Source organism: Melozone crissalis, unplaced genomic scaffold (assembly GCF_028551555.1).
Source record: "Melozone crissalis strain CALT ecotype California unplaced genomic scaffold, PUWL_Pcris_2 ptg000034l_1, whole genome shotgun sequence".
Classification (NCBI taxonomy): Eukaryota; Metazoa; Chordata; class Aves; order Passeriformes; family Passerellidae; genus Melozone; species Melozone crissalis.
In genome coordinates, this window is record NW_026535812.1 from 1,697,732 (window position 1) to 1,724,563 (window position 26,832).

Consider the following 26,832-nt stretch of genomic DNA (forward strand, 5'->3'; position numbering starts at 1 on the left):
TGGGCAGTGGGACCAAGCACAGTTCAGCAAGTTTGCCAGTAACACCAAGGTATGATGAACAACCAACTTGCTGGAGGGAAGGGATGCTATCCAGAGGGACCTGGACAGGCTGTTTATGTCAATGCTGGACCTAGACACCTGGAGGTAAATAAAGTTGGACAAATAATTTGCTGCTCTGTTCCTGTAGGGTAGGAAAAATAATAGTCTCCACTGAAATACTGTCTCCTTTGCTATGTGGGAGCAAGATGGCTTTTTCTTTCTGTTGCCTTTGTTTTCCTCCACGAAGTTGGTTACTCAGCCTGAAATCCAGGGAAGTGATGTGCTGCAAGGAGAAGAAATTCTGCCTCTGGACCTCGAGGTCCTCTTGTCCTTCGTTACAAGAGACGTTGGCGAGCTGAAGGAGGCTACTGTGGTAATTACAAAAGGAAAGGGATCACTTGTGTGAGGAACAGCTAGTTTTTGTACAAACTGTCTGTTGCTGGAATACTAAGCCCTATGTTTACTATTATTTGGTTAGCTCAATTGTAATGTGTCACTTACTATTTTAGGGAAAAAAGTCTGTATGACAAACTCCTTGGTGTTTGGTTTTTGTAGGTTGAATGACAACTTCAAAGCAGTCTTCAGAAATAGTTGTGTGCCATGAAAGAGGGCCTTAGACCCTTATAATCTATCTTTTCAGGAGATTCTTGTGGTAAAATGAGTGCATTCTCAACGTTGATTTGTGCTGGCAGTCTTGGAGTGTTGGAGAGGGAAGCTCTCCTCTTCCTAAGTGTCAAGTAATTCTGAGAAAGCTCCATAGCTAGGGGATGTGATTTCACTTTATAGCTCCTTAGTTCTGCCATATCATGGGTTTTAAAACCCAGATTCTGCAAAATGCAGACATCTCTTAAATACTGCAGTTTATATATTTTTTACATTATTAATGATCAAAGGAAATTAACTTTTGACATCAAAATTCAGGTATCTAATCTAAGGTAGTTTTTCCCTGCTGCGGTTTCCAGCCTCAAGTCCTTCTTCCACTTTTCCCCATGACAGCAAATCTCAGGGCAAAGATACTGCCCCTGAATATTGTCCACGGCAGGATACTAACAAGGAGGCTGTAAAGATCTCTATGAACACACCATGGTCACAGGGGACCATTTAATCATCAGGTTCATCTACAAATCACAGGGTTTTTTTCAATTTATTCTCAAAATATGAGACAGCCAAGACCAGGTTTGAACTGAGGTATGAAAATGACTGTTAAACTACCTCCAAGAATGCCACCAAAAAATGAAAACTGGGCTAACAGCATATCTTATCTTGTACTTTGAGAGCAGCTTTTCAATTAGAAAATAAACACTTCATGTAAGGTTAAGTGCAGCTGTTATCATGGATATTAGAAACATGGTTTTCCTCATTTAAAATGCAATCAATTTCTCTTTTTGATGGTGATTTTTACATATAATTCATTATTCTACTCACCATTTCTGCTATGATAAACACATATTTTTGAACAATAGAGGGCGTACTATGTTTTGCTTCCTGATATTTTTGTTTGTTTAAAAAATACCTTTTCCTAGGCAGTATCTTGCCATACCAGTGTAGTCTGCAGTCTAGATCCTTGTGGCTTGGTTGCCATAAAATATATAAAACTTTTCTCTAAATTAAAGAAAAATTAGTACAAGAGAAAACTATTTTACGTGGTCAGAATAGCTTCCCAAATGAAAGCTTATTCTGCATATACCTGTATTTTAAAAATATAGTGATATTTTCAATTGCTGTGCGGCATGATATGACAGAAATATGCTATCACTTTTTCTTAAACCTTATCATGGCATGAATTTTTTCAAAATCCTACTGAACTTGGGTTTGATTTTGTTTTTAAAAAAGAGTATTAGTTACCAGCCACCTGCAAATATGGCCTCAGGGGTGTGAGGTTGTCCAGAACTCCAAACTGTGCCTGTCATTCTAACAGACTGGCATGACTTTCTGCTGCATCACTTCTGGTGAGATCTCCAGAGAGAAATCCTTATTGATTTTGGTCTTGGTATAGCATCATGGAACTGCCATGCTGTGCTGTGTTGGGGGTGCATCCATATCTACAAACAGATTCTTCAGTGTTGCACCTGCAATATAAGCAAAAACATCTTAAATGTTCGCATATTTGTTTCAGGTTTTTATTTAAAATATATTGGGGAGTGAATGAAGGAAAATAACTAAAACCAGAAATAAAAACTAGCTACCACCAGAATGCAACCAGGGTCAGATTAGCTATGACATAAGAATTTCCTCTTGTTTAGACAAACTAGTCTAGAGTAACTTGTCAACTGTATGCCATATGCCATCTGCAGCTTCCTGCAAGTGTTTCTTTAACAGGAGTTTTGTCATTAGGCTTCTGAATTTTCATGAGATAAGTAAAGCAACCCCCAAAGCCCTCACTATTTCTAAAAATGTGGTTATAGTTTTCATTATTTTTTCCAGTGATGCAGAGAAATGGTTTCCCAGTCTTTTTGCAGAGGAATCTCACTTAAAGAGCCAAAAATGGAAAGCTACAATCAGTTCTGGTTTTGCATTTATATTCTCCTACCAACTGCAGCTTTCCCATTGCCCCCTACCCAGCCCAGACCTCTCAGCTTTCCCTTTCTTTGTTTTTGTCCTCCTCCTTTCCTGTGACATCTCTGCTGCTGTCACAGGCAGCAGAGGCTCTAAAACAGAGCAAGTACATAAAAACAGATCAATCTCTTTGTTGTGGTAAACATCTGTTTCTTCTTCTTCTTGTGGTAAAATCTGTTTCTTCTGGTGTCATTTGTGTCCCCTTGCAGGCAGAGTCCTTTTGTCAAGCTCATCTAAATGTTTCTCTTCATGGGTTGGAAGGCACTAATGTAAAGAAGTCTGGGTTGAATGAGGCAGTAGAGGGAAGAAGATGCCTACTCCTCCCATGGATGGTTCTTGTTAAGCACCTGCCTATAAAATATTATCAGATCAGCTGAGGCAGACGTCTCTGGTGTATTGGGACTAACAGGCTCTCATGGATGCAATTCAGAGTATGGCTCTGGCTGCACTCCTGATTCCCTTGTGCCAGCTGCCACCTCTGCCCTGTCACAGACATTTTTTCACAGAAATCCTTTCTTTGGGGTTTTGTATCTTCTGGGAAGCAAAGGGCCCCAGAAGAAGAATGTAAACAATTGTTATCAGCTGCTGTGAAATGCAATCGGATGCACCTGTGATTGGTTCATGTTCCCATGTTTATAATTAAGGGCCAATCACAGGAGCAAGCTGGGGACAGAGACCCTGGACACAACTTTGTTATAGATTCTTTCTTTCTATTCTTAGCTTAGCAAGCCTCTGCAACTTCTCTCTTTATTCTTATTAGTATAGTTATAATGTATTATATATCATATATCAATAAATCCAGCCTTCTGATCAAGAAACAAGATTCTCGTCTTTCTCTCACCCCAGCGACCACCTCAGGTCGCTGTAATACTGCCCATTGTGGGGACCAGGCTCCAGAGCAGTGACTGGGCAGCCTGACTGATGTACAGGGGGGATCTTGGTCACCAAAGCCATCTCAGTGTCAGTGGGAGCTCGCTCTTACCCAATTCTCAGTGAAATCTCTAAAGCATGAAAAATAGGGTTAGAAATTCAACTGATAAAAGTCACCCCAGAAACCAGAAAAAAATTTTAAAAGTGCTGAGAGGTGGCTCACTTCAGTAAAAAAAACAGTTATTGTCCCCTTACTATCTTTATATTTCATGTAACTGGAAATATAAGACATCTTTATACTCCTTCAATACTCAAGGGGTCATTGTTACCCAGGAACTGATGCTTATGGTCTCCTGTACACCATCATTTTGTCGGTGTCCCTTGTACACCATCGTTTTGTCAGTGTCCCTAAGCAGCAGCAGAGATGACTCCCCGGGTTGTGCCGTGTCGCAGTGCTGGGAACAGCGGCATTCCCGCCTGCTCTGCTGAGCCAGGCACGCTCCCCAAGCAAGGAGGAGGCCTAATCCTCTGAGAATCCCAAACACAAATACTGCAGCGCTATTTGGCAGGCCAGCACAGGAATTCGTGCTATTCATAAGCTTGCTCCAGTTTGTTTTCCTTTATCTGGAGGCTGTTTTTCCACGGGTTAGTAGGCGCCGATGGAGCAGTTTCCCCTCCGGTGCTGTTGGTGGCAGCGTGTCCGCCCCAGCGCTGACCGAGCTTTCCCTGCGGAGCCCAAGCACAGCACGGCCGGTGGAGCGCTGACCCCTCGCGGCTGAGCCCCGGCTCCATCCCCTGGGCACGGCCCCTCTCTGCGCCTCTCTCCGCTGGAGCAGCCTCGGGCTGCCGGGTCCGAGCTGCAGCATTTTTATATCATAGATGCATTTTGTGATTGGGCTTCCCGTGACAGGATTGGTGAGGCCAGGTGGACTGCAGTGAGGAGTTTGTCAGGTTGACTCCCAGGTTGTACAATTTCTCCCAGGTTGTACAATTTCTGCAATTTTTTGCTTAGAGGAAGAGTTTTTTCACCGTGCCCAAATCATTCAGGATGCTTGCCTAAAGTGAGGGGTTTGGCACCTGAAAGTCCCCATGTAACATGAATGTCAGCAGTTCCTGAAAAAATCAAGGAATATTAATATGTCTGGACAAATGTTACAAAAATCTGCTAAATGCAAAGACCTTCAGCTGTTTGGATTGCTGTGCTTCCTTCTGTTGAATGTACCCTGCGAAGCTCCCAGTGCGTGCCCTGTCATCAGAAAGGTGTTTCTGCCAGTTTGTAAAAGCAATGTTGTTTGCAGATCTCTAAAGCCCCATCTGCTGTAAAAAATCATGCCAAAGCTCTGTCACTCTGGTGAAATAAATAAGTGTGATCCATTTTACAGTGAGGTAAGTAAAAAACACAAGGTAGTCATGTGGTTATTTAAAATACTACAGGTCAGCATCAAAGTTGGTAAAGGACAGGGAATTTCTTAATGTGTATTCCCTGCCCTGGGCCCTGGGGCATGATGCTACACAGCCCAGAGGACAAGGACACAGACAGTGCAATGGCTCTGGCATCAATTGTGGACAATGTCCACCATGCAGGTCTTACCTAACAATCTGAATTGCAATGAACTCAAAACTCTGCCTGTAATCACTGAAAGGCTGAAAACATCAGTGAGCATCTCAGCCTTCACAGGAATCCTTTCACAGAAAGGATTTTGACAGTGCAGGTTCCACGTTCAGGTGTCCTGTTTACAGCTGTGTCAGCAGGCACGGGTGAGCATTGCTCTGGTCCCACAAAGCCCAACAGGAAGGACTTTAATGATGTGCAGGTGTCCCGTTCCCTGCAGCAGTGCCAGCTGGTGGGCACAAGGTGGCACAGCAGAACAGCAGTAGGGGGAAGAGGAGAGGGCTGCAGCAGGGGCCTGGGAAGCTCTGGTTGAATTTTCAGGTCCTGACTGTCTGGCAATCGCATCTGTAAGCTCTGATATCATCATCCCTGCTAAGTCCCCAGAATGCCTGACTTTTTTAGTATTTCCTAGGCAGCAGCACAGTCATTCCATCTGCAGATTCCCTAGAGTTTGAGTGAATATCAGTTCAGTCCTTACTGGCATTATTAAATGACTCTGTTCCTGAGCTGCTCCCCTTTTATGATGTTTTCATGACATCTCCACTCTACCTGCAAATTAAAACTGTTTGTGATGTGTGATGTGATGTGATGTGATGTTCCAAAGCTCAGTTCCTTCCTCCCACAATCATGTTTGATGTTTTTTCTCTTTTTTTCTGGTGTGACTTTTATCAGTTGAATTTATAAGCCTTGTTACACAGACTTTGAACACTGGGCCTTTAAGGCCAGAAGGGATGTTTTGCAAGATCAATTTCTTGTGTGCCTAAGGAAATCAGTTTAAAAATATTTGATGTAGCCTTTGCTAGAGAGAAGAGTGTCTTGGGAGTTATTAGCATCAGGAGCAAGCTAAAATGTAGGGCCACTGTCCCCCTAAGGGCTTGGGATGCAGAATTTTGCATTGTAAGATTTCTCCTTCTCTCATCTGGGACAAAGATATGCCTGTTATGTCAGCCTGAGAATCAAGAGTGATTGGATGAGTGAAATTGAGCATGGATGGAAGATAGGAATAATATGGACTCTCCAAGCTGGAGAAAACCTGCTGATTGCAGTTGAAGAGAAACAGGAGAAGCTGATTCTAAGTCAAGAAGTCTGAACTGGAAGTTTAATAACAACATAGTTAAGAGATTAATACAGACTTCATCTGTATTCCCCCCACCGCTGCCCCACCACCACTCCCCCCAAAAAACAAAAGCTGATTAACTTAGTAGACACTGGGAATGGGAAATTGAGGCAGGCCATTGGAAGAGCTGCCTCTACCATGAGGGAATGCCCTGAAGCATTCTTTGTCTAGCCTGGCCATTGAACTGCTGTAACCTTGATGCCAAGGTTATTTAATAGCTCTGCTATCATGCACAGCCAATTGCCCTGGCTGGTTGTGTAGATTGACAGTTAGCTGGGAATTTTATGATGGAATGGTTTTCAGATGGGGAATATGCAGCCTTTCAAAAGTTTAAATATTATTTGTGAAAACTCAGTTTTACTGGAACAATAAAATATGCTTCCAGGAAAATAGAAAAAATGCTTCCCTACCTAGAAGATTTTACAGCAGAACAGAATTGATCATAATCAGCATGCACACAGCAGAAAGAAATTCTATCTTAATGGTGTGCTGTTGAGATATGCAAAAACTCTCTTTCCATAAAAAGTATTGTTTTAAAAACTGTAATCATGAATTGGCTGGATTTTTTTAAAAAATTGAGAGTTTTTATTTTCCAGTGACTTCAGCTTCAGGGCACATACCATTTCAGAATGGCACCTTGAGCACACTATTGCACACTAACAAAACCAAGCACTGTTATTCCTATTCAGAAATATTTATTCAGAAAAATTTCTATTTTGTAGGAAATGCCCCATACTACTGGGTTGCATTTCAATCCTGTTGAAGACCAACCACTCACATAGAAATATTGCAGCTGAGCTGGTGCTCTGTGAGCTCAGAGGATCTCTGTGTAAGGGACAGAGGACCTTAATGCTGTGATAATATATCTCTGCACATTGCACAGTTTTGTTTGCTTGTGGAACTCAGATTTTCAGTCTGTGTCAGAATGAGCTTTAGAAAAAATCTATTTCATGTTCTCTGTTCTCTTCCAACCTCTACATGCCACTCCAGAGGTCTTAAGAAAGCCAAGCAGTGTTTTATAGGTAGAATAGAGGTTCCCCCATGGCTCAAAGGCCAGGACTGTTCTACAGATTTTTTGATGGCAGAGTTATGCACAGATCAGCACCTGGGGTGTGACCTGACAAATAGTTATGTTGCCAGAAGTCACTTGTGCATAAAAACCAACTTGTCACTCCCAGGTAATCAAGACGCTATACTGTAAAAACCATTTTTTGCTGTTGTAAGCTGCATGTGCATTGAAATGCTGTGCCAGCATAATACACTGCATAATATTATAATACATGATCCTGTGCTGACAGAGCATTCTGTGTGGACCTAGCCTGACTTGCTAATTCCTTCTTTCCCTGAGTACACAATAGAAAAGGCACAGAAAGAAAATAAAGACAGACCCCCTTTAACTGCTTCTTGCTGGAGAAACAGCCCTGTAATAGTAACGTGGTCCTTGCTTGTTCTCTAGTTCTGAACAGTTTGTGCCTGACCCCATAACTCGGTGACAAACTGCAAATTTTAAACCACTCTAGCCACTTTTCCCTGCTTTTCTTAACTACATCACATGTGGTTTGCCAGAAACCAGTGTTCTCCTCCCTCAGGATTTCATTCTTTCTGTAAAAGTTTGTATTACTTCAGACCCATCACAAAAAATTTCAGAGCAGAAAATTAGTTTGATTAAATATGTTATGAGCATGTGAACAAATGAAACCATCAGAATGTGATCAAATGCCTGATGCATTGTATAGAAATTTCTCTTCATTTTTTTCTTCATCTCAAGTGGCTTGAATAACATCCTTCTGAAATGCTGTCTCTGAGAGAAACACTGTGTGAGCTCTGTTGTGCTTTCATAAATATGATCCCTGCAAGTAAAAATATCATCACATGCTTACTGCGCTTGCTTGTGGGGGCAGGGACAGGCCTCAGAATCTCTAATTCCAAGCAAAGTTTGCTGTTCTGCTGTCTGCAGCTTGTTCCCATCCTCATTGTCTGCTTCACAGCTCATGTCCAACCTCTGAGTCAAGGTCACAGTCTGAAAATCAATTTTCCATGCCTCCATTACGCCTTCCTCAACCTTATTTCTTTTCTTATCTCTCTCACTGAAAGAGCTGCCTACCCAGCTAAGGCTGAAGCATGGGACAAGTTCACATGTGCAAAATCTCAGCCAAATAGGAAGCCTATAATGAAATAATCTGTAAATAATCTCTGCCCCATCTGTCAAGAGCCTTTCAGATTATTTATATTGGATAGTCATTTAAATCTCGTCAGGGCTGCATTGTGTTGCTGTTGATTGAAATGGTAATGAATGCAGTACAGTCACTCAAATGGTTCAGTTTTTTAAAAAATGCATCATTTACAGGCAGTTAGCAGTGCTCCAATTGCATCTGGCTCATTGATTGCCAAGTACAAGCTGGCTGTGTCTGCAGGGCACAGCCAGTCTGGTTTGCAATGAGCCCTATGTCATCTTTGTGTTTCTCATCTATGGTGTATTTGCTGACTGCCTAAAGTTAGGGTCAGCAAACAAGCTCCCAGCAACCAAGACTGAGTAGCAAACTGCTCTAAGTATGTTTGTAATTAATTGTTCTGAGCCAACTCTTTTACTTTGGCTGCTACAGCCCACTATCTTGCAAGTCACTGCACTGCTCTTTGACTCAAAATTCTCTGTTGGTTCTCATATGCAGGCTGTGTCTGCATCTGTTTTGTGCATAAAATCCTTTTATCCATGTGTCTAAGGCTGCAGCTCATGTTCTGTTTATATTACTTCTAAGGTATCAAAATTTGCCTTTCCTCTGGCCTTGATAAGCACAGTCTTGCCTGTTCACATCTACTCAGAATACTGTCATTTGAAATCAGTGTTTTTCTGTCTGATTATGCAAACACAAACACGTGTTGCTTTGTGTATTTTCCCTCATTTATCTTACTCTGCAAGAGCCATGATTAGGTTGACACCCCTTCCAAGGCATCTGAGGGCCAATCTCAACCTGTCAGTTGTATCCTAGTCTACTTAAATACTGATTGTTGTTTATGATTAGTCAACAATTAGAGTCTGCCCTCTCTCCTTGTTACACTTCCAATGAAGAAATGTAATGTTGTGTTCCACAGGGCTTCTTGTGTTTGGAAGTCCATTCCTAAAGGTATGAAAACCTCGGTGACACGTCAAATTCTGAAGGGCCAAAGGGTGCTCTCATTCTTCTTGTACTGTTCCATCTGTCTGTATCTATTTGTGGGTGTTTGTTTTGCATTGTCATTTCTAGACATCATTTCTAGCCCTTTGGGGTACAGCCCCAGAACTTGATCCTGATTTATACAGCATTTAACATGTGAGGAGGAGGGTAAAGGGTAGGAAATCAGACATTCAGGTCTGGAATATGTGGTCATGGCAGCAACAGAAATGGTTACATGATCTTTATTCTTTGTTTCTGCAGAACTGAAATTGAAATTGACTTTTGCTTGAAGGTTGTCTATTGTCAACTTGGTGCTAGAGCTTACAAAATCCTCCTCATTTTTACCTCTTAATGTATTTATAAGGCTAATTGTGTGTTCTGGTTGTAAACAACCATTATATAGGTCTGTGTAAGTTTCTGCTAAGCTCCACTGGAATGGAAATCTACATGAAGCAGTGATGTGACACACAGGGGAACAAGATTTATTTTCCATCTGGAACAATTCCAGATGTAAAATGAATGCTTCCACTCTCGGTAACAAATTAATATCACTTCCTCTTGCTGAGGAAGGCTGGACAGCAATAAATAGAGCTAGAGAGAAATTGCCAAATATTACATAAAAATTTATTGGCTTCATTTTGAGCCATGATGAAATAAGGCAAATCCTTTACTTTTTCTGCCCTAAAACATGCTGGGTCATGCAGAGTTTAAACCTAAAGATGTAAAAATAAAATGGAACCATTTCCAGTACAGAAGATCAGCTGACTTGTCAACCCTTTCACAGAGGAGTAACATTGGTTGGGACAGCCTCTCACACTGGGGAAGGAATACTTTATTCCAGAAACACATGAGCAGGGTTGAGTTTCTACCAGAACCCTTCAGTCTGACAGAATGGGAAGGCCTGCAAAGATAGCAGCAGCTGCTTGGTGCCAGGATCACATGCACTTCTTCTTGGGAGAGGTCTAAATGCTCTGTCTCTGTAGTATCAGTTCAGGAGTTTTCTGAACTTGAGAGGAGATGGTACCTGCCTGTGCTCAGATTGGAGGAATCCTCCTGAAGAGGCTTCTTGACATGCTCATCTTTTCCAAAGAAGGCAACCATACTATTAGAGCAAATTACACTCTCAGAGGGATTTATTAGCAGACAAAAAAGCCTTGCTAAGTTCTTATTCTTGCAGGTGCTTGATTCACACATGGCAAGAAAGGTAGACCAAGGAAGCCATCCGTGCTCCAGGGCTTTCAAAACTGTTGTGGTGTTTAAGGAGCAAGTCTCCAAAAATGCCTCAGTGGAAATAAAGCTAAAGAGATCGGGTGGAGATGTCACAGACACATTTTATGAAAAATCCTCTCCTTAGGATTTTTCCTCCTGAGAAGCTGGAGGCCTCAGGAACAAAATGTAAACATTGATTATCTGCTGCTGTGGAATGCAACAGGTGCATCTGTGATTGGTTTCATGTGGTTGTTTCTAATTAATGGCCAATCACAGTCAGCTGCTTCAGACTGTCTGTCCGAGACACAAGCTTTTGTTTTTTTATTCTTTCCTTTTTTTTCTATTCTTAGCCAGCCTTCTGATGAAATCCTTTCTTCTATTCTTTTAGTATAGTTTTAATGTAATGTATATCATAAAATAATAAATCAAGCCTTCTGAAACATAGTGTCAGATCCTTGTCTCTTCCCTCATCCTAAGACCCCTGTGAACACCACCACATGGATTCATTAGATGGTGAGATCTGGTCCTGGCAGCCCAGGTTTGATGTTTTTGGCAGATATCCAAATTATAGCACCATCCAAACTGGTAAAAAATTGGCTCTGAGGGAAATAGCGCTGTCACCAGACCCTTGACCTCTGTCTGTGGTGCTCTGGAGAGAGTGCCAGTCCCAGCAGGTGCATTTGGATCCAGGTAGGGGGACAAACAGTACCTGAGCAGAGGCTGAACTGGGGCACATCCTTTGTGACCCCATCAGACCAGGCTGGCTGAAGCTTGTTCAGCTCCACTGGTACTGCTGAGAGGTCCCAGCTCTTATCAGCCAGGGCAGCCTTGGCAGCTGGGCTTTATCTTTCTGGTCCTCAGCAAAGTCAGGCACTGAGGACCCTATTGTGCAGTTTTCCTGTAAGCTCCTGCCAGTTCAATTTGTTTCACTTGCAGTAGGAATATTTTCTTCAGTTGACCCTCCCTCACCTGGTAACTGTGTTTCCAACCACAACTCACATCTTTGACCTCCTAACAAAGAGCCAACACATTAAAAATGCATGAGGCCCTTGTGAGGGGGGCAGCTGAATGGCTGCATTAGCACTGAGGCTGAATTATTGATAGAAGGGGTGACTTTTAGTTTCCTTTTAGCTATTGAATAATAGATTAAAAGCTGCTCAATAGGATTATTTTCATTACTTACATAAATTACTTGTTCAGTTAAGAATAGTGAGGAGAACAAATGAAAAGCACCCTGGGGTAGCAAATACACTGGACTTAAAAATTTTGTGTTCTAGAATATTTATTAATTTTAGATGCATTTTCAAATAAATGTTTTCATTTAACAGAAGTAATAAGGAATGTTTTGTAGAGTTTAGGAGACAGGAATAGACTTTTTTATGATACTCCTAGTGAAACTTATGAATAGAGAACAACTAAAGTGCCTTGTATTAGCTGGTGCCCATGCCAACCCAAATAAGAAGTGTTATTTAACAGCTGAAATTGTCAGACTGACTAATACCTGCTCTGTAGAATTGTGAAGTTATTGAATCCTTCAGTTATCCTTTATGTGGTATGCCACACTGAGCTGTCACCATCTATGTAGTCCCAGAAAAATAATAACTTTCTTTGGTTTTGTTTTTCCTATTTAGTTTGGTGACAGTAAAAATACTGCCCATTAAATCTTTTCACGGATCAGTAATCTGGTTGGCTTTCTACACAGCCCTTGGCTCTCCTGGCTAGTTATTGCTGTGGCCAGCAGGATTCTGCTGCAGATTTCTTAATCAGACAATTCCTACAAGGAGGTATTAGATGTCATGGTTGCTACAATTTGGAACAGACAGTTACTGCTCCATTTCCACTTGTGCTACCCTCCTGCAGGGCTGAATGATGTTGGCTTTGAACTGGACAGCTCCTCTTCTGTCAGCTTTGAAATCATTTCAGCACAGACTCAGCAAAGACCAGGTTGGCTGGCTGGGCAGTTTTCTACTTACATCCCTGTGGCAACAATTTGAAAAAGAGGAAGAAAGAGCAAATTTTCTTTAACTGATATAATGAAAAATAATTTATGACAGCTTCTAAGGAAAAGTAGATCTTTCAAAATAATGCATCTCCATTCTTCTGCTGGTATTTTATTAGCCAAAGAATCAAAAGTAACACAGCCACCACTATTGCTTCATATAAGTACTACAAAATTTTATGGTTTAGTCATGTTCTGGTTTAGGCACTGATTTAGAACCCACTCAAATCTCTGAAAAAATCCCATGGATTTGTGACAGTCTCTGCAACATCTGTTGATGGGAGCCATTCCATTAAATACAGAAGTGGATTTATGTGGAATTGTATCTGTTAGCAGGCACACAGGGCAGTTTCCTTACAAACCCCTAGCTGACAGAGAATGAACAATGCACCTTTCAATGCACCTCCCTGGATGCCAGCCTCAACATCCAGCTCCAATCCCCACACATTTCCAGATCATGAGCTCTCTGCAGGGATGGGAGGATTTGGTGAATTTTGTCATGCTGAAGACTTTCTGACAAGAAGAGAAGGAAGGCAGTGGGAGTTCACTGTGAGTAGGCTGCTGAGTGACTATTCCAGGGTAAAGCAGAAGTATGTACCACTGACCTACTTAGTGCTGAAAGTCTCCATATTCCATTATTGATGAACTGATTTACTAAATGCCTTCCTTGTTGCCTCCAATTAGCTCAATAGCACGATGGTTTTGAATATTCCTCCATTTCTTTTATTCATGCAATTAAGAATTTCCCTGTTTTATGGCCTGATAGTCTGACCCAATGGAATAGGTAGAGCATAAATATATAAGCTGAGTCAGCACCTTGGATCTGCTTTTAAAAGCTAAATTTAGGCACACAAGACTGTAAATTTTAGTCTTCATGGTCTGATAAGGTCTATAAGAAAAAGCACTGAGGGTGCTAAAGTCCTTGAGCGCTTTAAGCTTGCGGTTTAGAATGGATCCATTTTGGTAGGGTGTTTCTTAAAAGACAGTTTTGCAGAATTCTGAAGTATTGGCTTGTATTTTGCCATTTTTTGGCATTGTTAGTCAAACTCCAGCAACAGATCAGGTTTTTCCTTATTAAAGAAACTCAGTTGCCTCTGACAGGACAAAAAGGCAAATATTCTAGGAATTTCTCACTTTTAGTATGTATTAAAAAGATCTATTTTCAATACTTGCTTTTAGGTTCAGTATATGTCATACACATAACGAGAGAGATGCATATAAATTACACCTTAACTAGTATAAGTGACTCTCTTCACATTGTTGAAGGAGGTGATTTAATTTTGGAAGTTGACTTCTTTTTTTAACTGTGAGGCTGTGAATCTGACAAGTGCAGCTTTCAGCCATGCGTGGGGTGGGGAGGAGGGAAAAGGAACTCATCCTGTGCTATGTTTAGCAGTGTTCATGACATAAATGCAGCAATTGTCCTGGGCTGTAGTACGTTCTGTAAGTTTTGTGATGCTGTTATTTAGAACTGCCTGTGTGGCTTTGTGGGTTTTATGCAATAGCAGCCTCTTATAGAAAAAAACAAGAAGGAGAAGCAGTGAGTCATGTAGGATGTGGCTGGTAAACACCCCTGGGTAGGCAAAGTGCAAATGCCCAAATTACCTCCTTTGAGGTTTGTAACCTCTAGGTTCCTGCGAGATTTAATTGTTTGCATTGCCAGTGATGGGGTACAACAGGTCACAAGGGCTGTGAACAGTAGGGCAGATTTTGTGCAGAGAGATGAGCTCATTTCCCTTCCTCTTGAAGAGAAATGAATGCCTCCTTCACACTCTGGTAGTCCTGAGTGCCACAGAACTTAAGCCATCCTTGGCTTTTCTGCCAGGTGATAACCTCATTTTAGGTAAGTTATTCTGCAAACCCTTGTGTGGCTTAACATACTCCTCTTGGGACACCAGAAGCTTTCTCCTAATGCTAAACGTTAAACACACCATTTCTGTGGGAAGTCTGGCAGGTCTTTTTGTCAACAGTTATTACCAGCAGTCTGGTATTGGAGCAGCACATCTTGGATCTAGGCAGACCTGCTGGGACAAAGATGAAGAACATGCAAGGTGCTACTGGGGTTACTGGTTCTGCTCTGAAAGCAGTCTCAGCCCCGAGGGAAATGAAAAGATAAGAGCACAAGTGCAGCTGAGTTTTCTTCAGTAGCATTTGAACTATGCCCAGCACTGCACTGAATGTAGAAGACAGTATTTCTGTGTCATCTGCATTCCTCTTTTTCAGTCATCAGTGTAGGCTTCTCTGTGCTCTCTTGTTTCAGACCCTATAGAGTCGCTCTGCCAACTGGAAATTGGCCAACATGAATGTGTGACAGAGATGTTGCCAGATTTTGATTGTACTGTTGAATGCTTTTTCCTAGCCACCCAAGTATTCCCTTGCCACACTGACAGTCTTTGAAGACAGGATCCAGGGGATTTATGGTCTTTAATCAACCCTAAGAATCTGTCCTGTCACTTACTATCACCTTTACTGCCAGTTAATGCTGCTCACCCAGTGCTTTGTAAGAAAATATTGAATCACTGACCCGTTTTCATGTCATAACCCAGCACAGGCTGGTTTGTAGCCCTTCCCCCCATGTCCAAAAATTAGGACACGTTGTATTGTAAACTTGCATGTCCATTAAATGATGAATATAGAATGGGTTGCACTATCTGGGAAATTAGGTCCAAGGGTGCCCAGTTGCAACACAATCTGCTGAATATGGCATTCTTCTTGCTCCTGACCTTCTGGGGAAGGGAACTCTACTTGATAAAGCAGAGTACTTCCACAGCTACAATTTGTGTTTAGTAAGCATTTGTACTCCTGCAGATGAATCAGCTAAAAGGCCCCTACAGTGTAAAAGCCGATCTATGCAGTAAGCAACCATACTGGTTTATTTAAAGGATGAAAAGTGGCTACTTAGACATCATCACTTAATCCTGTGTCTATTTCAAGTTTCCATTTGCATCCTCTTCAGAAAGTCACTTAAGAGGTTAAAAGGACACAGTAAGCAGAAGTAAGTTTTCTATATTTTATGGCTAAAATTACCAAAAAAAATTGGAGAAGAAGGGAAGGTGACATATGATCATTCTCAGTTCCACCAGTAGGTAACTTACTGCAATTCCTTCATATGTCAGAAATAGGCAGCAGGACCAGGGCAGTGATTGTCCCCCTGTGCTGGGCACTGCTGAGGCACCTCCAGTCCTGGGTTCAGCTTTGGGCCTCTCACAATGAGAAAGACATTGAGGGGCTGGAGTGAGTCCAGAGAAGGGACCAGAGCTGGTGAAGGGGCTGGAGCACAAATCTGATAAGGAGTGGCTGAAGGGGCTCAGCCAGGAGAAAAGGAGGTGCAGAGGGACCTCCTTGCTCTCCACAACTCCCTGAAAGGAGTCTGTGTCTGTCCATCATATCTGTCTGATCATAACTGACTCTCTCTTCCTCTCTCATTCATGAGAACAGAATTACTCAGAAGTATTCTTGAATTATGCAATGTGTGAGTTCAGCCTTGTGAATTACTAGGAAGAAATTCCAGAATCTTATCATTTCTGGTGGTTTGGTTTTGATTTTTTTCTACAAATTGAGTCTCAGCCTTCATGCTTTGCTATTCTTTGAAGCAAACCTCATTGATATGGTAGATGTTTTCCAAACCTGGAACTGTGATAAAAACACAAAGATTTTTCTTTTGGTTAGTTCCCATGGCATGAAACACACAGGACTTTGAGAATCAGTGAAGGACTACACACAGTGTACTTAGGTATTTCTGTTCACAGAAATGCAGTTAAGAAATAATGCCAAGTTATAAACTGATTCAGAGTTCCCACACTGGAAGTATTTGACAGTGGAGTGCAAACCAGAAATCAGTCCCACCACTGACCCCTTCCCATCTTGAGAAGATGGGTTTGAAGAAAACCCTGAGCTTTAGGCAAAATCAGATCTGTTGTTAGCCAGCATTGATTGGTTTATGCTTTTCCCTAACATTGGGTTGATCTTCAGCGAGGTTCAGTAGAAGGGAGATTAGCTTATTACTAATAACAATTTTATATGTTTAAGCTTTCAAGAAGAGAGCTCAAACAGTGGTCACAGGAAAGCAGAACTGAGTTTTTCTAAAGAATCAGAAATAGCACTGCTGCCTAATAAAAACCCAATGGTCAAACCTCTGCTTCTCAGTTAAACTTGGGCAAATACTAGTTCTGCCAATTAATGAAAGGGAAATTTGAAAACACTCCTGAAATTGTTCTAATAATGGGACTTTACCCATTATTTTTTCTCTGCTCTAATATTGGAACTGCACAAGTGGAAATGTGAAGAAAAAAATTAACGTTACAGGGATGAACTTTTCTGGTTTTTTGGATGAACACACATTTTTTAATTCTCACTGAGAAGGATTTTTCAGGTGTACCTCAAAACCACAAATATTCTGTGTGTCAATAACTTTGTAGATTTTTCAGTTGATTATGCTGCTTTGGATATTTATGTTACTGTAGATTAAGTAACTAGTTCCTCTAAAATGTCATGAATCCCCTCTCAGAAAGCACAGTAAAACAAGGGTTTCAGTATTTGTGTCACTTATTTTATTAATAGTTGGGTCTTAATTGAGTTCAGGTTTTACTTCCTGGGTGCTAGAGAAGGCTGTCTTCATGTAGGATTTTTTTCCACCTCTGAAGTGGTTGGTACTGGGCCATTTATTCCTCACTGTATTGTGCTCACTTTAAATTTTTGTGCCTTCAGTTATAGCACCCAGAGGATTGCTGTGTGATACACTGGGTGATAAATTGCTGCTAGGAGAAGTTTATTGATCCCTGTGCTGTGGATGATTGCCATATGACGTTCTCATTTGGTAACAGAACACCTTCTATTGATTTCCTGAATAAATAAAATCGGGATTGAGACCACAATGCCTCGGGTCAGGTTGAAGGTGAGACACTCTCTCTGCTTCAAGGCAGAGACAGGAAAGAGGAGAGCAGGTGCATGATCTCTGAGCCCCTTCCTGGGAGACCTTCCTGACGTCTTGTGGCTTGGTGTCCAAACAACAAACAAAGACAGAGGGAGGTGGACAACAAACTGCAGCCTCTATCCTGGGGGCAGGAAAGGTCTGCATCTCTTCCCCTCCCTGTAGAAAGGAACCAGGGCTAAGAAAGCTGAAACAGGAGGCAGAAGCAGGGCACAGCACAGGATTGTGAAGAGGTTGAGTCTGATGAATAGAAGGAAGAAAATTTGGCATCATATGCTGATGGAGGATGCTCAGGGTCTACAATTGCCTAAAGAAAGGTTTTTTTAAAAAGACTGGTTTTACTGAACAGGTTTGTTACAGGGCAGTGAGGAAGTCAGTCCCTTCTTTTACTTAACAATAGTTTGATGCCATAAATGTGCAAATAAACTCATCTATTCTAAATACATTCTCTCCCAATTTCTGTTCATTTAAAATATCTTTTTAATAGCATTTTTCAAAGCCTTCATGAGTAATTAAGAAAAATAATAAAAGAAGGTCAGTGGTAGTGTAGTAACCCACTAATTCTTGTAACTCAACATTAGGAGGTGGCAGTTCATTGCTAACAATGCTGCTGTTGTCTCTGTCCTTCTAGGCAGAGAACCAGAAAACATTTCCCAGCTAATTGGGAGCTACGTGCAGTGAGTGCTCCCTCTTTAAGGCATGGATGGAGCATCCCATCAGAAATGCCAGTGGCCAACAGTGCAGTTATTAATAGAACCAGCCCCAGTGATGAAACAATGGGGCTGCTTGGAGCACTGGGACTGCTGGGCCAGAGCTGTGCCCAGCCCAGCATGGACAGCAGGGCATGGCTGGGCACTGAAGCAGATTGAGAACAGGGAGTGTGAAAGGGCAGAGCAGGGCCTGGGCACTGCAGGGAACAATGCTTCCCAGCAAATCCCTGCAGGACTCACAGGGCATGGGTGGATGTGCAGTGACAGCTCATGCTCCGTGATCCGTGCAGTGAGGATTCAGCAGATGCACACACAGGCCTGGCCAAGGTGCCTCACAATGCAAATCCATGGGAATGTGCTGTGTCTGGGGTTCTGCTCTCCCAGAACTTTGGCCTGTGGTTCCCAGCTGCTCTAGCAGGCCAGGCCAGATGGAAACTCTTCCATGGAAAACAAAACATGTTTGGTCCTACTGCAGTGCTCTCACAAAAGCCCATGTTTTCTTTGGTTTTCTAACTAACCAGGTGTCCCCAGCCCACTGAAAAGCCCAAGTCATGGAGGTCTGTCAGCACTTGGAGAAATCAATGGAACCCAAAACCAGATGTTTTGTTGGCTGAGGAGGACCAACTGTCTTACACACTGTGTGTGTGTCCTGGGCACACGCAGGAAAGAGGTATGTGACCTTGAGAAGTCCAACCAAAGGGCCTGTAGCCAAATTGTGCTGCTAAGATCATTGCCAATGTTTCACTGGTAGTTTTCCCAGGTACCAGTGCTTCATAAAAATCCTCATTGCCTTTTTTAAGGTTACATGGGTTGTAACCTTCCTTTAACTTCCTGCCTTAGTCAGCTCAGCTCAGTAACTGCAGCTCAGCACGGTCTGGCCACCACCTCCATTCCAAATTCAGTCCATGGCCTCCTGGTTTGCCAAAAGGGCCAGCTGGTGTACAGAGTGCATCCTGCCCAAGCCAAGGGGTGCTTGCTCACAGGGACTGCATCCTCCCTCTACTAATTGCTCTCTGCTGGCTTGCCTGGTGCCCAGCACAGGTGAAGAGAAACCCAGCTATGCTGCTCTGGTTCTCTCTTGCCCTTAACCCCAAGCCTGTTCTAGGGGACATTAGACACTTTCAGAACATTAATTGCTTTTTAAAAGTAGCTATTTCTACAGTGCAATTCCACAGGAGTCTGGTTGTACCTCATCGGTATTTATCTCCAAGTGTATCAAATGGGTAAATGTAATGATTTATTATTCACTGTTGACTTTCAGCATAAAGATCTTTGTGTTTCCTAGATGAAAAATTGTAATTTTAGTCTATGCGCAGCCAGATGATTTCTGTACATTCATTTGAGTTGCCTCACTTTCTATTCCTTTTGATAGACTGTAAGGTATAGCATTAGATAAAGAAATGGAGAAACTGGGATGTGGGTTGTTTTTAGGGTTGTGAGGTTTGTTTGTTTGCTGTTTTTGGGGTTTGTTTGGTGTTTTGCCTGCGTGGGCAACTTGGAAGTTCAATTGTCTGTCTGTAGAGAATCCAAACACATCTGAGGTCATTTTGCCGCTCAGGATTAAGGCAATAATAGTATCCAATAATAGTTAATGCAGTTACAGATTTTTTCATTTTCTCTTTATCAAATCAAGGGAGACAGCACACCTCCTGACACAGGTCACATTTCAGTCAGGGGAGAATCCACCCTGCTGATCTGGGAAATAGAACACAGTGTGGCTCACATGAGCTTGTACGTGATGGCAATAAGTGAAATTGATTTCTGACGAAATCCCACAGGTACTGAGAGCAGTATCCTATCAGTTTCAATCAATAAAAATTGCTAATTGTGTTTACTGCTTGTTAGGCTAAAAATGAGATACAGGATTTGGCCTTACAAAAATACAGCTTCCCTAAAACCCAGTTAAGGCACAGAGAGGAGCAGCAGGATGGGAACAGTGCTGTGGCAGACACTGGTGACTGATAGGGGGTAGAACCAAGCTAGAAAGAAGAATATTTTAGTGGAAGGGGATTAGAAAAGTGGAACCTTTCTTTTCTCACCATGAAATCCAGAATTTTTGAAAATACACTGCAGAGCAGCAGTTTGCAAGTTCACGGTTCTGGGGTTAGTACTGGTCTATAAAATTCTAAACCATGGCTGATTAAATAATTGAGAAAACAGAGAGAGAAAAATACATTTTTTTCAAGAAAACAAACAAATAGTAGGAAAATTGGAGTAAAATATCAACATTCAATATTCAGACTTAATTTTATTTAATTTCAGTTAAATGAAAGTTGCCTGGGCTCTGGACTTCTTTTCAAAGCTTGCTTTGTATTTGGATTATTTTTTAATATTTAATACCTTAATGGCCCTTTAATTGACTACGTTTGTAACATGCTGCAAGAGGCACTAGACTTTCTTTAGAAACAGTATTTTAGGTTTGCATTTTATGTTTGCATGGGTGGAGGGCTATTTTATAGAACCACTGTGGGTCGAGGGCATTACAGTTTCTAGAGTGATTGGTGGATACAATTTATTTATCTTTAACAATATAAAATGTGAAGTTCAGAGGTCAAGGGAGCAATAGAGAGAAATCTTCCTTTTAAGTGTCTGTTCATATATTTGTGTCTATGAAATCTCATAAAACTTTCATGTTTCTATCATTCACATTATATGACCCTCAGCAACAAATGTCATTTCTAAAATAACCTCATCCATTCTTAATTTATGTTACAAGGATTGCATTCAATCATACAGTTTAACCCTCATCACCTTTAATAAACACTAATGGGAAAACTGACACTCCTTTGCCTAGCAGAAAAATTATTAATTAGTTATAGTGTATGACTTTAATGTAAGACAGCTTTAAAATTTTGGGGGGAAAAAAAGCTGAGGGCATTTTTAAATTTGTAAGTATTATTCAAAATTTTACAGATTATAGTTGAGAGTACTTTTGAGAGCTGAGATGATTCAAGTACTATCTTATTATTGATTGAAGCTTTAAGAAATCTAGCCAAAAAAAGAGCCTTGCATTGCAACCCTGCTGCTTCCTGGCATCGTTTTGCTATCTCAGTAGCAAACCCCTTCCAGAGAAATAATCACTCCTGCCATCCCACCTAACCAAGCTTGTCCTGATCAGATGGACTCCCTGTAAAAACACACAGTTGTTCTTTGGGAAGCAACAAACCTGGGGGTTTTGCAGGATGTATTTTTTGGGTGGTTAGACCACTATCTTAATTATAAATGGGTTTCAGGGAGTTGGTTACCATAGCAACAGTCTATTTAGTGCTTTTTTCAGAGTGAAACCCTACTTGTCTGTGTGTTCAAGAGAAGACAGAAGGGCTAAGGAAGGAAATGGAGCTTTTATTTCTCCAAGAGCCATAAATTGCAGCATCCTCTATTTAAAGTGCACAGATGGAAGAGCTGCTCCTTTTCCTCAGTGTTTTTTCTGCTGCTGAGACGCCCCATTTGATGCTTGAGTAAAATACAACCTTCCCCTATTTCAGAAATGCAACTGCACCAGGGTTAATTAGGGCTAACACCCAATCAGATTTTTCCTAAAAGTGCAGCTGAAAGCAGAGGACACAATCTCTTTGAAAAGTTGGAGCTGTGGAAATTTCTGATGCAGCCTTGTGCCTCATGTCTCCTGCAGCAAATCAGGGTCCCTCTCCATCTCACTGAAGTCAGATAAAATTTCTCTTCCCATTGATTTCTCTGCAGCTCCCTGGCTGTGTATCACAGACCCAAAGTCACCTTGACTTGATTTTTTACCCTCTGTTGGCTGTGAGGTGGAGAAAGATAACAAAGGGACTGGGGGATGTCAAAATTCCTTAATCCTGCCTGGCCATAGGTTGTGATCCTCCCACGTCCTTCAGTGACTGCACCTGTGCAGTGGGAGCAAAGCACAGAACCAAGGTCTGGGGAGTTAAGCAGAGCTTGGCTGGCATTTGCAGGATTTGCCTCTAGAGGGGTATCCAGGCTCTTCAGGGTGGGGAGAATTGCCTGGTAGGGGTAATGAGCTGCCAGGAATTGTCAGCTTCATTCACATGGGAAAGGAAACAGAGTTCTGAAGTAGGTTCAGTCTCCAAGAGGGGGCAGAAGGAATTTAAAGCGTGTGATAGGGAAGAGTTGCTGTCTGGAGCAAGGTAAATGGAAAGTTGTCATGGAAGGATAAGAAATGGATTGAAGTTGTCATGGAAGGAAAGAAATTAATTTGGAAAGGAAAGTATTGAAGTTGGAGAAGACTAGTAAAGAGGAGATGGAGAAAAACCCTTTCTTTGTTCTCTATAAGACAAAGAGGACCTTCCTTTTTATGGTTCTCCAGTAATCTTTCCTGTATCTTGACCTGCAGACTGACAGTTTCCCCTTGGACAGTATAATCACCCCAAGGTGGAGGATAGCTGATTGTGGGAAGAGAGAAATTGCTGGCTCTAGTATCTTGGTGTCATTTGTGCAGTTGTCATCCCTGACTGACACTATTGTTAAGTGCCACAAGATCTTTTAAGGTTTCCCTGAGCAGGTCTGCCACATGCACATAGGGGGAAACTCAGAATATTGCCTTACTCCACAGGAAAACCCCAACATCCAGCATTTCTTTGTGTCTCTCTCTTCTGAGCTCTGTTTCTGCCCAAAAACTGTGAATATCTTTCTGACCTTCAAATGTAAAAGAGATGCAGACCTATGATTTGAGTGACAGAAGAAACTTGCCACACCAGATGTGTACAGACAGTCTTCCTGCCAGAACTGACCAGGAGGAGAGTTTGCTTAAAACAGGACAGCCTTCATGAGACCTGATGGGGAGCTGTGTTCATTTTGGGCATTTCATTAAAACAGTGCAGGCTCCAGTGCTCTGGTGCTCATGACAATGGTCTTTCATGCCTTTCACTAGATGATAAATTTTTCTGCTCTTAATTTAGCCAGATTTTAAATTATCTGTTTGGGTTTGGGGTTTTGGGTTTTCTTCTTATTGTTTTTGGGTTGGGTTTTTTTGGTGGGTTTTTTTGTTTGTTTGCTTGTTTGTTCTCTTTTTTTTAGAAAAATACAGAAAATCCATGGATGCTGGGGAATTCTGTGCTTTCCATCTCTCTGAACTGTGTCTTCATTTACAGAGACCCCAGACTTAAGTACTGAGGCATGGCCTCTGCCCTGAATCATAAAGTGATCTCCCCAGTGTTGCTAGACCACAAAAAAGGACAGTGCCTGTTTTAAGAACAAATAGATGTCAGAAAAGGAGAACATTCAAAAGGAATATTTTTTAAATTTTGCAAAGCAAAACTGATAAGTATGGCACAAAAGACATGAGATTGTAAGAGGTGCCTTAAAGACATTAAACTATGAAAGGTTCATAACAGAAATTAGAAGGCTTTGAAGTTCCTATGCTTAAGGGCATTTGGAAAAGGGAGCATTAAACCCAGACACCCAGGAGGAGCCAAGGTCTAGCTCAGACTGTGCTGGTTGCCAGAAGATAGGAGATTGATTATTTCAGGTTTCTAAATTCTCCATTTGCCCTGTTTCTGACACTCCTTTTCCAAACACATACTGCAGCCCATTGGCAGAGGTAGGATGCAGAGTTTTCTGGAGGCCTCAGTTTCTGCCCCTCTGCATTCTCTGATGGAGGAAATGGGATGAAATATTTTACACTTGAGATCCAAAAAGCTGAGGTTTCCAGGCTCTTCATCCTACTTGTTTTTTACTTGCTGGCTTGTGAGTATAAATGCCATCAGCCTCTTACAGCCATTCTCAAGGTGAGGATCTCCTTTGCATTTTCTCCACGGCTGTGTTCCAGAGGGGGCCAGACTCTCTTCTGCATGAAAGAAGCAGCCTGCTCTGGATACAAAGCTTTCACTTTCCCCTTCTTCCCCCTCTTATGCCTTCCTGACCTGAAGTGAAGCAGATTTTTTCAGAATGGTAACAACTGATTCATTTAAACAAAAAGGGCCCAATTCCACAATTCTATAGCCAAACTTCTGTAGCCCAAATCTGACTTATATTTTTGCACTTCAATGTCAGACAAGACACAAAGGCTCTGAATGAGCAGTTAGTGTGTTCGCATTCTGCCTTGACTTCTCCCCATTTCGCATACAGAGGCACTGTGTGTTTCACATGTCCTGGCCCTCAGACCATGCTGCTTTTCCTTTTTATTTTTTTTCCCTCCATTGCTATCCCCTCGGAAATCTAAAATTCAAGGTTGAAGGAGACTGGGAGCCAACTTCTGCTCTCAGGGTTAAATGTGGGAATCATTGCCCTAGCTTCAAATTCATGCTGGTGCAGTGAAGATGAGAATTTAGCTTTCTGTACTGTTGTCAACAGGGGGAAGGAAAATAGAGTCCCTATAAGGCTGTATCCATGGAAACCATCCTGCTGCAGTAGCGGGTAAGGCAGCAAATCAATTTCTTCAGTTTTAAAATGAAACACATTATAGTGCATCTGGCATTTAAGAGATTATCCGTGCTGATAACAGTGGAAAAACCCTCCTCTAGCAAGTACACTGGCAAGAACATTTCGTCCCCCTGACAGAATTCTGATTTTGTGTAGAATGAGCATTGATGACAAAGTACCATGAAGACAGTGCAGTGAGACAGAGCCAAGTCCAGAAGCAACAGCATTTAATGAAGGAGAAAATCGTTTAATTTAGCATTTAGCCCAAGTATCTGGGCACATGGTGACTAAGATTCAGATGTATTAGCAGAGGCAGTGACCTGTCACCTCTGTCTGCCTGCTCTTTGCTTCCGTGGTACCACGTGTGACAAACACAGCGTTTGTGCCTTGTGATGCATGTGTGTGATCAGGAGTGTGTGTGGGCATGGCTGCTGGGCTGTCAGATGAGATTTCAGTGCCCACTGCAGCGTGCTCTGGGTAACCGACTGTATACAGGTGTGTGTTTCAGAGCCAGAGGCATTTCCAGTGCAGAAGATGTGCTGGCTGTCTCTGTGCTGTATTCTTGTTACATTTCATCATGTGCAGCTTGAGACACCATCCCTTTCCTATGCCATGGAGGGAGCATGGAAATAGGAGGATTTCTTACACCACACTTCAAAAGCTACCATACACTTTTCCTGCTGTGTGCACACAGGTTCTGCCTTTAGTTTTTCACCTGTTAAGGTGTCTCTCTGACCATTTTGAGAAATAATACCCCACTTGATCAGAAAACTGCCTACACACCAATGAGACTTCATTCTGTTTTTCCTTTTTGTCAAATCCAAATATTGCAGTCTGCCTTCTCTATTCCTATCAGACAGAGAAATTATCTGCCTGGGAGAAACACAACCTTATTTAGGAGAGAGGGAGTGAGGCTGAACCAGGAGGGAATAAAAAGCATTACAGGAACTGCCTAGACCAGGAGTAGCCCTTCAGTTGATGAGGATCAGATACACATTCCTCTGTCACTTTGCAATGCCTAGGCTGTATTTTATCTGCTTCTGAATCTCAATTCCCTGATAACAGCAATCACATATACAATACTGTCTTCTTTTATCTACATCTGCCCCATCTATTATAGCAATTCCTGTTTGATTGACAGTTATGTATTTTTTTCTGACCTGAGGGCAAGCTTATTGCAATGCACTCCTTTCAGGGCTATCACTGAAACACATCCAAAATCTTCAACTGGTGCATAATGTGGCAGTTCAGCATTTGAATGAAGTGAACACATATTGTTGGGGGCACGAGAGGTTTTGTTGCTCTGTCACATCTACCAGTTAATGGAAGATGCAGCTCAAACCCCATTAAGTGGTGGAAATGGCTTAGTGGTCTGAAATGCTGCTGTTTGCAGAGAGTGTTTTGTTCTACATGTGTTCAATTGCTATGACATCCAGTGTTGCCTATTTGGTCAGTTCCAGGGTTTTAAGAGTCAGGAAAAGACCTCCCAATGCACTGCTTGAGGACTGTGCTTCCTTTCTGAAAATGAAATTTCCTGATGAAAAACATGTGGTTGAAAATCACAAATTTCCGCAGCTTGTTTTCTATGATCCATGTCTAGGAATCCTCTCTGTATTCAGGGGTCGGACTGTGTTCACTTTTAAGTGCTAGCATTTAGATACTGAAGAATGAAAATTACACTTTTCATTGCATTGTTTATCTGTAATTCTCACTTTCTACATAAGCCTTCCATACTCCCATGTGAGGAAGCCTGGGATTCCTAGTGAGCTCAGACACAAGGCATTTGCAGATTTCTCTCTAAAAGGCCAGGGAAGGGGAAAATGGAATAGGATCTGTGACTGCCATTTCTTGTACCATTCTTCATCACAGTCCTGTGTCTGTGCTCGTGAGGGTAGCAAAGCCCAAGAGACCAGGCATGGCCCAGGGAACCCTGAACACCTTTTGGAGCAAAGAGATTGGGCTTGTTTGTTACTGTGGGTCCTGGCAGATGCTGAGATGGGCTGACAAAACCTGGAGATTTTAATGGGTTTGATAAGGGCTTTTCCTCTGCCCTGTGACAAATGGCAAGAAAGGTGACCTTCCCACCTCCTTCAGGTCAGACCATGGCAGGGTCAGGGGCTGCATTTGTCCTGAGGGACAGAGCAGGAGCCACCTCTGGATGTGTCCCTTGTCTCCCAGCAGGTCCGTGTGGCGTTTCAGAGCACTCTTTGTGCCTGAGCCCTCGCAGTTTGCACAGTCATGTCCAGCGTGGGAGTGCTTCCCAGGGCTGTCTGTCTCCATG

General features: G+C 42.1%; 1 protein-coding gene across 2 annotated transcripts in view; it reads right to left on the minus strand.

Moving 5' to 3' along the window:
* Window positions 1-1,274: 1,274 nt before the first annotated feature.
* AMER3 (APC membrane recruitment protein 3) overlaps window positions 1,275-26,832 on the minus strand; it is a 37,733-nt gene continuing 12,175 nt past the window's right edge. For both annotated transcript variants that reach the window (XM_054282766.1, XM_054282767.1), the window contains exon 3: window positions 1,275-2,108. The gene's annotated coding sequence lies outside the window, so the exon portion shown is untranslated. The remainder of the gene's footprint in view (window positions 2,109-26,832) is intronic.